This window comes from Dermacentor albipictus, chromosome 3 (assembly GCF_038994185.2).
Source record: "Dermacentor albipictus isolate Rhodes 1998 colony chromosome 3, USDA_Dalb.pri_finalv2, whole genome shotgun sequence".
Classification (NCBI taxonomy): Eukaryota; Metazoa; Arthropoda; class Arachnida; order Ixodida; family Ixodidae; genus Dermacentor; species Dermacentor albipictus.
In genome coordinates this window covers 62709252-62721189 of record NC_091823.1, presented here as the reverse complement: position 1 = coordinate 62721189, position 11938 = coordinate 62709252, and positions in this window count along the sequence as shown.

Here is an 11938-nt window from a genome sequence, read left to right as displayed (position 1 = left end):
ACGTTTCGGACGATTGTTTTCACGAAAGACATGAGGGATGGTTCAGTCGTGGCATATCCATTTCTATCACGAACAGTGGGGAAACCGCGGTGCTATATCTCGTACACGAAGGGAGCTACTTTGAGGGGCTATTTACATTTTCTCTACCATGGAAAATTTAACGGAGCTGGTCATGTGGGGTCTTTTTAATGCGATTGTCAGCACCATTGGCTTAGCCTGGCTTTTTTTCTTAACTGTGGGGTTTAATGTCCCGAAACTACACTGCGTGTTATGTAGGATGTCGATCTTAGCGGAGGTGTGGGATTAAATCTGACAACCTGGGACTTTTTGACGTGCACCCAGTCCACTGCACACGATCGCTCCTTTGTATTTTTTTTTTTGCATTCCTTCCTCATGGGAATGCTGCCGCCGCGACCACGGTCGAACGCGCGACCTTGAGCTCAGCAGCGAAACAACCTAAACCTCCCATCTACCGTGGCGGGTAACAATTAAAAAAAATAATAATGATACGCTTTTTTTCGCTTTTATTTTTTGCACCTCGAGCAGTGGACTGAGATCAGTTCATCCGCTCAATGTCCACAGAAACACGCGCATTCCCCTTACGCCTCCTTTAAAAGAAAAACTTGGCTATTATTTATTTATTTATTCAGTACCTTCATCGCCAATAAGGCATTACAGCAGGGGCATTTCATTCGAAATTCATAAGTTTATAGAAGGGCATTTATACACTAAGAGCGTGGAAAAAGCATCAACAGGTGTAATTAGTACAACATCAGACCCAGATAAAGTTCTTTTATTTTTCGCCAGATACACTCGAGAGGAAGACCTTGACTTGATCTCAAATTAAAGAACTGTGACAAGTTCTCTAACTGAACAAGCACGCATCCTGACCAAACGCTTCAGAAGAAGAACCCGCGCGGAAGAGCCGCACTACCAGCTACCAACTGAACGGAACTACCGGCTCGGAAGAAAGCACAGGCAGCCAAAGAAACGACGTATTCCACCCTGTCAGGCATTGCTGCCTCCAGGCCTCACGCGGCGAGACTTCGTCGCCCTCGCCGAACTGGGTAAGCTGCGTATTATCGATGGCCATAAGTGCAGAGCGGCCCTGCAAGCTGATCCTGACACACCGCCACCAGCGAGTGAACCGCCGCAGTGACCCTCGTGTGGCATTCGAAGCGCACCACACGTTCAAGCACATTACGTGGCAGTACCGAGCGTTGACCGCTCAGAGGCAGCAGGCACTCCACGAACTGTTCCTCGATCCGTGATGCAGACGACGAGGTCCACAAAGAATGGTGCACATTGAACACCAAGCCGTATCTACACGAGCCTCCTTGGTTTCGTAAGGAACAACCAGCTTTATGAATTCGTTTAATGCATAAGCCCGGAGGCCACGCGGAAATTTATTTTCTCATTCTTTGTTCTTTTCCTTGTCCTGCATTTAGTTTTTATAAAGAGGTTTCGTCCCTGACTCATCTGAGATATTTGTTTTTTACTTTGAACACTTTCTTTTTAAGGCTTTCAAAATTTACTGGAGTTAATTACACCACTACAGACGAATGATCTGCCTAGGCAGACATAATTTACAAGAAATAGCAAAGCAATCTATTCAAAAATTAAACTACATAAATTAACTTATTTGAAACTTTACTGCGCATGTTTGTACTGGAAAGCTGAATGGAATCGTCATAAATGCCTAGTTCCGTGTTCGCATACATTTCAAAAGTGCCATGTCGGCCCAAATATCAGGCGTCAAATTATTAATTCAAAATACCTCCTCACTGCGAAGCGCGGTTCACAGTGCAACCCGCTTTGACGTAGCAGGGCGGCGTACAATGAGGCAAAGGGGTCCGTGTCGCCCCTGCTGCTGAAGTGATTATATGCATCCAATCGAGAGTTGCGCGCAGCGCCAGTCGGAAGAAAAGGTCGTAGGAAGAGGCAAGTGGCAACGGCAGCTTCATTTTACTCCACGCTTTTAGGTCACACAGGGGCAGGGCTTAAGAGGAAGCTTTAGCTCGGGTGCTCCTATCTAAATACTGTAAAAGGAGCATCCGTTTTCCTCGGCAACCATTGCACCAAATTTGACGCGGTTTGTTGCATTTAAAAGAAAACTTCATATCTAGTGACTGTTGGTTTCGAATTTCTTATTTAGGTCGTCAATTCTTTATTAAAGATGGGCAAAAATTAAAAATTTTTAGGAAACGAAACTATCATGTTTACAACTCTAACTCAGCAAGGAAAAATTGCATCACAATTTTGTGAATTGCATATGATAGCACATCCAAAGCGGACAAAATTGATATGTTAAACATCAATCTAAAAAAATTCAGTAATGTGGAAATGCAGTTTTTGCAGACCCCGGTACGCAACGTAACAAATTCACGTAAGATATAAATTGGCATATTGAATTTGTCCGCTCTGAATGATCTAATGGATGCCGTTTACAGAACGGCGATATCTGTTCTTGATGCAGAGCTATTAATTTATAAACTTCGTGCGTCTATTTTTTTTCGAACTTGCGAATTTGTAAAAATTGCAACATAATTCAGGCCCTAAATCGTAATTCTTGATGGGAAATAAACATTATTATTATTAAATAGAAACAGTAATTACAATTGAACTTTCTCTCTCAAATTCATCACATTCCATTAAAATCAGTCCAGGAGTTATTTCAGAACAGCGTTTATATATAAAAAAAATTAAATTATGGGGTTTTACGTGCAAAACCACTTTCTGATTATGAGGCACGCCGTAGTGGAGGACTCCGGAAATTTCGACTACCTGGGGTTCATTAACGTGCATCTAAATCTAAATACACGGGTGTTTTCGCATTTCGCCCCCATCGAAATGCGGCCGCCGTGGCCGGGATTCGATCCCGCGACCTCTTGCTCAGCAGCCCAACACCACAGCCACTGAGCAGCGTTTTTGCGTTTTACATATATTTGAATAGGCCGCATCGGAGTTGGGCCCAAGCTAAAGCTTCCTCTTAAGAGGAAGCTTTCTCTTAAGCTTCCGCTTCCTTAAAGCTTCCTCTTAGAGGAAGCTTTAGCTCGGGCGCAACTCTGACGCGGCCTATTCAAATGAATGTAAAACGCAAGAACGTTTTTCTGAGATTAACCCGTGGACAGATTTCAATGAAATTTGTTGCATTTGAGAGAAAGTTATGTTCTAGTGACTGTCGGAAGCGGAATTTTGATAGAGGGCCTGAATTTGGTTTAAAAGATTTTCAAAAATTCGGAAGTTCGAAAAAGTTAGCACAAGCTTTACAGCTCTGCATCAAGAATGATATCGCGGTTCTATAAACGGAATCCGCTAGATCAGTGAAAGCGGACAAATATGATGTCATTTGATATCTTGCGTGAATTTCTTACGTTGTATACAAGGGTTCCGCAAAAGCTGCATTTAAATATTACAAAATTTTTTGAGATCCATGTGTAACATATACATTTTGTCCGCTTTAAATGTACTATTAGATGCAATTCACATATTTGCGACATCACTTTTTATTGCTGAGTTACAGCGTTGTAAACTTCATAGTTTCGTTTTCTGAACATTTTCTATTTTTGTCACTCTTTAATAAAGAATGACAACTAAATCGAAAATTTGAAACCAACAGTTACTAGATTTTAAGCCTTTCTTTCAAATGCAACAAACCTCGCCAAATTTGGTGTAATGGTTGCCGAGAAAAACCAAATCTCTTTTTACATGTATTTAGATAGGAGCACCCGAGCGAAAAATAGCTGAGGCGTGCAGACAGGACACAACTTAAGAGTCGTCAGTCGATAGTCGGCGTTTGTGTTGTCCACTTCTCTACTCTTGTGTCCTGTCTGCACGTCTCACTTCTTTTCTGCATTATGAATCCTTACCAACTAGCTCAGCTTTCTGTCGTTCTGCGCACCCGAGCTCAAGCTTCGTCTTAATGTCTCCCTTCAGTGGAGGGGGTCCCTGTTAGGGCGTGCGCGCTCTCACACACACACACACACACACACACACACACACACACACACACACACACACACACACACACACACACACACACACACACACACACACACACACACACACACACACACACACACACACACACACACGCACGCACGCACGCACGCACACACGCACACACACACACACACACACACACACACACACAAGGGTAACCAGGCACGTACCCAGGATTTTTTTTCGGGGGGGGCCCACCACCTCCATCATCATCATCACCATCATCATCATCATCAGCCTGTTCTATGTCCACTGCAGGACGAAGGCCTCTCCCTGCAATGCGATCTCCAATTACCCCTGTCCTGCGCCAACCGATTCCAACTAGCGCCCGCGAATTTCCTAGTTTCATCGCTCCGTCTAGTCATTTGTCGTCCTCGATTGCCTTTTCCTTCTCTTGGTAACCATTTTGTAACCCTAATGGTCCAACGGTTATCTAACCGGCGCATTACATGACCTGCCCAGCTACATTTCTTCTTTTGATGTCAATTAGAATATCGTCTATACCCGTTCGCTCTCTGATCCAAACCGCTCTTTCTCTCTCTTAACGTTATGCCTAGCAATTTTCGTTCGATCGCTCTTTGCGCGGTCCTTAACTTGCTCTCAAGTCTCTGCCCCATATGTCAGCACTGGCAAAATGCACTGATTGCACACCTTACTTTTCAATAATAATGGTAAGCTTCCAGTCAGGAGCTGGCAATATCTGCCGTATGCGATCCAACCTATTTTTATTCTTCTGTGAATTTCCTTCTCATGATTAGGGTTGCCTGTGATTAATTGGCCTATGTAAACGTGCTCCTTCACAGATTCTAGAGGCCGACTGGCGATCCTGATCTCTTGTTCCTTTGTTGTTGTTGTTGTTGTTGTAGCCTGTGGCACGTGTGGCTCCTACCCACGATGGGGGATTGGCCAAGAAATGGGTGGATTATTCCAAAATAATATAGAGCATAAGTTTCCTAATATCTATGCGAATAGCATTGAATAGGGTTGAATTACCGGCTAAAATAAAATCAGGAAGGTGCTGTTGAATGAGGAATAATTAATTTAAAAGTAATAAGAAAATAGAATTTAGCAGGGCATTCGTTTAGATTCTGTAAGGAATGTTTGGACAGCGAAGCATGCATCCCTGTGGCTGAATCCCAAAGTGGACGCCCCGAACAAAGGAATTGCAGGTTCTGTCAAGTCCAGGCCAATTCTTCGGAAAGGTATCTCCAAAAATCTTTTTCTTAACTCAGCAAAGCGGCCAAGATAGAAGAAAGTGCTGTATCGTCTCCTCTTTCTCATAAAAAGAACAAAGGGGAGAGGGAACCAAACCCGACCTGTATAAATTGAAATTTAGGGAGGGAATGCGGCAGCGTAATTTGGTGAGGCAGACCTCAAGCATTTTGTGTAGCAAGATTCGCTATGCCAGGGAAATGCCAGGTGCTTATACTCTGGAGAAGCTGTCAAATGTGGGTTTCTGGGTTTCTGTGGGTTTCAAATGTGGTTTCTGTCAAATAGGAGTTTCTGTATCCTGTTCATTACTGTTTCTAAGTGAGGTATCGTGACTCCTCTTGGTACTGTGTACAGGTCAGCTTAGAATTTTTCCGCTGCTTTTACTATATCTTCGAGATTGCTGATGATATTCCCCTTTTTATCTTTTAGTGCATACATCATGGTTTGTCCTATGGCAGGTTTCTTTTTTACTGATTTCAGGCTGCGTTCATTTTTTACGGCTTCTTCAGTGTTTTTCATGTTATAGTTTCGAATATCAGTTATTCTCGCCTTGTTGATCAGTTTTGACAGTTCCGCGAATTCCGTAACGCTGTGCGGCCGCCAGTCCCATACAACCGCGTAGAGCGCAAAACTCTGCGATTCTAGACGTACTGCGCTCACCGCGAAAGGTTAGAAAAACACCCACATAAGCACAGCAGAGAAGTGGCTACGTGAGGCGGTTCGACCGATAACTGTAGAAGCGTCATTCAAAACGAGTAATTGTTCTCCACTTCCGGCGGCGTTTTCTCTACTTCCTTTTTCAATAAAAAGATGTCGATCCATAAAAAGTCTCATAAACAACGCTTAACTTTTTTATTATTCGCTTTTGCTTGCAGTTTTGTTGTTGCCTTGGCTCTCTCCCTTAGTATATCGCTTAATTTCTCAACTCCTTGCGATTTTTGTTTCCAGTTGCCAATTTTGCACGAAAAGTGCTATACAGTTAGGGAAAAACAGACGAGGTAACGGGCGACAGTGATCTTGCTTATGGGTTTAAGGGTTATTGCAGTGTTTCATGATGGACGCTCTTTCACATTATTTTATTTCCCACCTTATCTAACCCATATCACGTGTATATGGTTCCGGGCATCTGACAGCGTCGCGGCGAGCCGTAACTCAAGAAAATAATGACGCAAAGGGAAAAGTTAAACGCAATTGGCGTTTTCTCCGGCCGCAACTCGTTCCATGAGAGTACAGACCAGCTCAGTAACAGCCGCATCCCTCTCCTGGGCCCAGCATCAGCCTAAACAAAGAAGGTTGAACTAACAAAAGCAACAGCTATGCGCGTGATGGTCCAATAGATGGTGACAACTGAACGCATCGCGAGTTAATCGCGCGGGTGCGGAATCTATGAGAAACCTGTCCTTCACATTACAAGAGGTGCCGATAACTACCGCCGTCTAAAAGGAGTGAAAAAGGCAGCATAATGCTGACCGATGAACAGCTGTCAAGTCTCAATATTGATCTGGTGGCGCTTTAGGAATGTGTGAGGAGTGGTGGCGTGGGTGGGGAGGGGGGGGGATGCCACTTGATTTCGGGGGGGGGCCCGGGCCCCCCCGGGCCCCCCCCTGGGTACGTGCCTGAGGGTAACCCAGTGGCTCGATTTGTTAATGACCATATAAAGCCAACAGACAATGAAGCCAAAGCAAGCACCGCGGGGAATTTGCTGTGGTTGAAATTGAAATGTAGAAAATAATAAATAAAGTGGACGAAGAGATAACTTGTCGCCGGTGGAAGCTGAACCCACAACCTGAGCATTACGCGCGCGTTGCACTACCAATTGTGCTACTGCGATGGCTATCAAACCGTCCACTAACTTTGGTATTTATGTTTACTAGATCTAGTCCTTGAGGAGGTTTATCCAGCGCTGCGCAGAGCCAAAGGTAGAACATCCTTTTTTGCCCGTTGGCGTCGCGTAACACGTGATCTTAAGACGATTCGTGCGCGAAATGAACGCCGCAGACGAAATTAACATGTCGCTCTGGTCTTTAGTTGCCCGTAGATGACTGCTCCCTAGCTCCCTGCTCAGCCAGGACTCAGTGGGTAGTGTTAAGAACGGCCTGCTCAGGTGCAAGTTTTGCCAGCCAGTTGCGACAGCGGCGGCAACCTTTGCTTGGAACGTCACCGTTACGCTCTAGCCTCGTCGCCAATGTGACTAAACGCGGTAGGCGGACCAACTATTGTTACTGAGCCTGCCACCGCCCACCTGGTCGGCCGCGAGCGGGGGAGTGCCCGCGGGAACATCTACTGATGCCTCTTCCCACGCGCCGTTCGAGACGCAAGACAATTTGCTACCGGCCGCGCTGCGGGTCAGCTCCGAGTTCTACGAAGTCCGTGTGACGTCGGTTCCGGACCGTGAATCTGTGTGTGTGTGCGCGCGTGTGTGTTTGTGTGTCTGTAAGCCGTCCCGCGGAGAGGCGGCTTGTTTACGATGCCTGGACGAACGTTTCCGTCACCTTGGAATCGAGGGAGGACCGAGTGTTTATAAACCGCTGTTGTGCGGCTGCTCGAGGCACTTTCTCAACCAGTCATGTTAGACTGATGCACTTTCTCAAGCAGTCGTGTTAGACTGATGCACTTTCTCAAGCAGTCGTGTTAGACTGATGCACTTTCTCAAGCAGTCGTGTTAGACTGATGTACTTTCTCTCGCAGTCATGCTAGACTGATGTAGATATTGTAAACAAACCCATAATCCTCGTTCTCGAAGAGAAGCAGTCCTTCCCTTCAACAACGTCCTCAGCGTGGATAAGATGGACGACAGGATGGGCAAGCTACCTTCTATTTCATGCCCGACTCCAATCTTGACAACGGGTTACAAGCGATGGGATTGAGCCCCTAATCCTAACAGTAGGTAGACTCCCCTGGGGGCTCCGTCTCAGGTGCTGTAGGATGTGTGTGGAACAAGGACACCGTTGAAGAAGTGTTGCTTACTTAATGTCGTTCAAATTTTGTCCTGTCAATGGGAAGCATTTAGCTCTTTAGAATAGTGGCTAGCCGGGATTGTTGGTGCGAACACGTTCTTTAGCAAACAGCGCGTTTTCTGGACTTTCTTTGGAATTGTTATATTACCCCTGCGCAAGATTCGGCATGGATTTTAATAGCTTTTGATCGCTCACAGCTGTGTCAGAGCAGTTGCGTCTTGGATACATAGTTTGTTGTCCGCAGACCAGGTACTGATTGAAAGAACGTACATGAAGGTGCTGATAGCGCGAGTCTCTGTAGGAGACACCAGTTACTGGATCTAACTACCCCGAAATTTCCTTTGCTCATTAAGATTCTGTCCAGCGAGTGGCTACTCGCGCTCGCACACTGTTCAGTCGTGTAATCTATAACCTACACTTACCTTATGTGGACCAGTCAGAATGGGCAGATGGATGCCTTTAGGTTATATAGATAGGCTAAGCCAACCCTTGACTGAGAATGTACACCAAGTGACGTTTCAGTGGCTTCCAAGTCACTGCGGTGTCATACGGAACGAACGCGCCGATAACGCTGCTCGGTCGGCTCTTCAAGGCGATGAAGAGGAGCCGATACCATTATCAAGGACAGATGCTGCTAGAAGATTTCGAATGCTCAACCGTGATATCACATTCTCTTTGTGGAGCGCAGGAAGCTTTCACAACTGGCTGCACAACCTAGACTCTTCTCTATGCCTTTGCATTCCAGCTGGACTCTGCCATTGCGAAGCTACCCTGCTTTGTCGAATATGGCTAAGGGTGGCTTTCACCAAGTCTTACGCTTTCCGTATCGGATGGGCCGACGACGCCTCGTGTGATGACTGTGGTAACAAGGAGACTCTTCAGCACCTTCTCTGCGACTGTCCTCGCTATAATTTACAGAGACAATCGCTCGCAATCGCGATAGCGCGCTTTGACCGAAGACCTCTAACAAAGGAACTTATTTTAAAATGCCGTCGTCACAAGCCATCGCAGCACAGGGCGACGAGGGCACTGTTGCAGTTTTTAAGGGCAACAGAACTGGACAAGCGGCTGTAGCCTGAACAGATGTTTATAGTGCTGCAAGTGTTACTGTGCTCTGCGGTGACAGTATGCAACGACAGTGACTGACTGTGATTGTGTCTAAGCGCCTTTCTTTCTTTATCTCTACTTTGTTATCACTTTACCTCCCCCTCCCCTCTTTCCTAAGCGTAGGTTAGCAAACCAGATCTTCCCCTCTGGTTAACCTCCCAGCCTTTCCCCTTTCTCTCTCTCTCTAAGCCAACAATTACCTTTGGGGGACAGAGCATGATTCTCTATTTCCGTTTGGTGTGTAGGAAGGTATTTTATCACTGGGCATTCCATGGAGATAAGGGGGACGATGGGGGGCAGGGGGAAACTTCGGAGAGACCCCCCCCCCCATTTTAGCACTGCCCCTGGATATAGAGAAACAAGCAGCAAGCAGCATCAGCCAAGCGACAATGTATTAAGAGCAGTACACCTGTCGCCTTAATAAATAATGTATATATATATATATACATATTGCACCTCCACCGCCTCCCCGCGCCTCCGCCAGAATGTTACGTGTAGAAAGACAGGCAAAAGAGGCCATTTACAGGTTATTTACACTGGACTGGAGCCAGAGTGCCAGGCCGACATTCACCCGTGCCAAGGGCACAGACCCACTTCGTCGTCGTTCTCGCGGCGGCTCGTCCCTTGAGCATCGCTTGATGATATCGTAATACTATATATATATATATATATATATATATATATATATATATATATATATATAGAGAGAGAGAGAGAGAGAGAGAGAGAGAGAGAGAGAGAGGCACTTAGGCGAATAAGTTAGCTGATGTTGCTTCCCAGTTGAACAGATCAGTGGATAGCAAGTAATGTCGACGGCACGACATTTCAGCCGTGAATACGCATGTATGCGTCATATATTTCCTACTTATATGGCGGCACTTGTGCGTCAATAAACAGTGCAAGTTTAGCACTCGAACTTCATACCATTCCATGTGATTGTGTCCTTTTTTGCACTACACCTTCTGTCACAGAAATGTGTATTTGTAGCTCTCATTCAAAACGAAAGCATATTACTAACAAGTTATTTATTTATTTATTTTCTTTTTGCGCATGATTCGCATTACACATGCCACGCAGAGCCATGCCCTTGCAAACTTCGTAGGCACTGTAATCACAACACAATTTACTGCATCTCGGTTGTGGAACAAGCAGTCGGTGTGCAGGACGAACCGCCACTCTACTTATCGCTGTAACCTCATAACATCTGAGGCAGTGAGTCAAACTAGCAGAAGCTTCGAGAATAGTAAAACAAGGCTCTACGCCTTAGGCGATGGCTCACGTATTCTCCCATGAATGGAGTCGTTAATCAACATTGGATGTGGGATCTGGCATGATGTACAGCATGCCAGTGTTTCACAAGACAGTGCGGAAGAATGCTGGCGCCTGCAGCATTACAGATAGCGTCTGCACAGTGGCATAGTGTTGAATTGTAGACAAATTATATTGGCTCCCTACAGCTGACCGCGACTGGCCTGGTCAAAAGAAAAAGAAAAGCATTTACATGTAGTGTTTTATATATATATACATATACCGTTATATAATTATTAGTGCCGCCGATTGCGCACATGCAGTTCGAGACGGAAGAGGCAGCAGAAACGGCAAAACCCTACACTATGCCAAATATAACCGACCATGCTAACTAGCTCACATGTGCACTTACATTGTCGTGCCTCATCCAAACGAGGGTGCCTATACAATGTTGCGCTTTTTAAGATATCAATGATTTATAAAAAATTTGGCAATGAGAACAAATAGGAACATTAGCCGCTCCTCTTACATTACTTTCTTTTAAACAATGAAACAAGTACTAGTTGATGCAATAAAGAATATATAGAACTTCAATGAGTTGTGCGCCCCATGTAAAATGTATGCAGGCCACGTGACTGCACGGCTTACCAGTTTACATACACACCACGCATGCATATTCGAATTACGACATCAGCGGTCAGGAAGTTATGTGTTTTTCTCATAATTTTGCTGTGTTGCTAAACCACCGAGCACTTCAAGCCTAGCTTCAAGCAAAGCTTCGGAGTTCCAGGAGTATCACTGCTACAGTAAGTGAGGTACCAGCTATTTCCACATGAGCGGACACTTTGCTGCTTATACGTACAGGCTACTAGTGTTATAACATGCATGTTCTACTACTTCACACTCAGCGATATCTGTGATATAGTTTATATGCATGGTAACACGTGTACAGGGCGATTGATCTACGGTGTCATCCTTGGTCCGGTGCGGTAAACGGGCTACAGTACAACCTCACTTATATGTTTTTCCGGTTACAATGTTGCTGAAGCCCAGACAACATAGCTAAAGGGCATCACGGTTGCTTGCGATTCCGTCAACAAAGAATTAACGTGCTTGGCCACTGGAGAGGTCTGAATTGGGACTTTATATCCACGGGGACTAACAAGTGTTTTGTCCTCCGCTTTGCAGAACTTGTTGTTTGGATCGGATTGTGTCGTGGATGCCGCACTCGTGAAGCAGCTCGCAACATGGGTCACCATGTATGCACAAGGATACCGCGGATCCCTAAAGGGAAGGAAATATGTTATGTACTCTTCCTAATTCCGGCACATAATGTCGCTGCCTTCCTAACCGTAGTTGGCTCACAGGGTTTGGAAAGCAAACATGGTGGAATTTAACAGCCTGTGGAATAC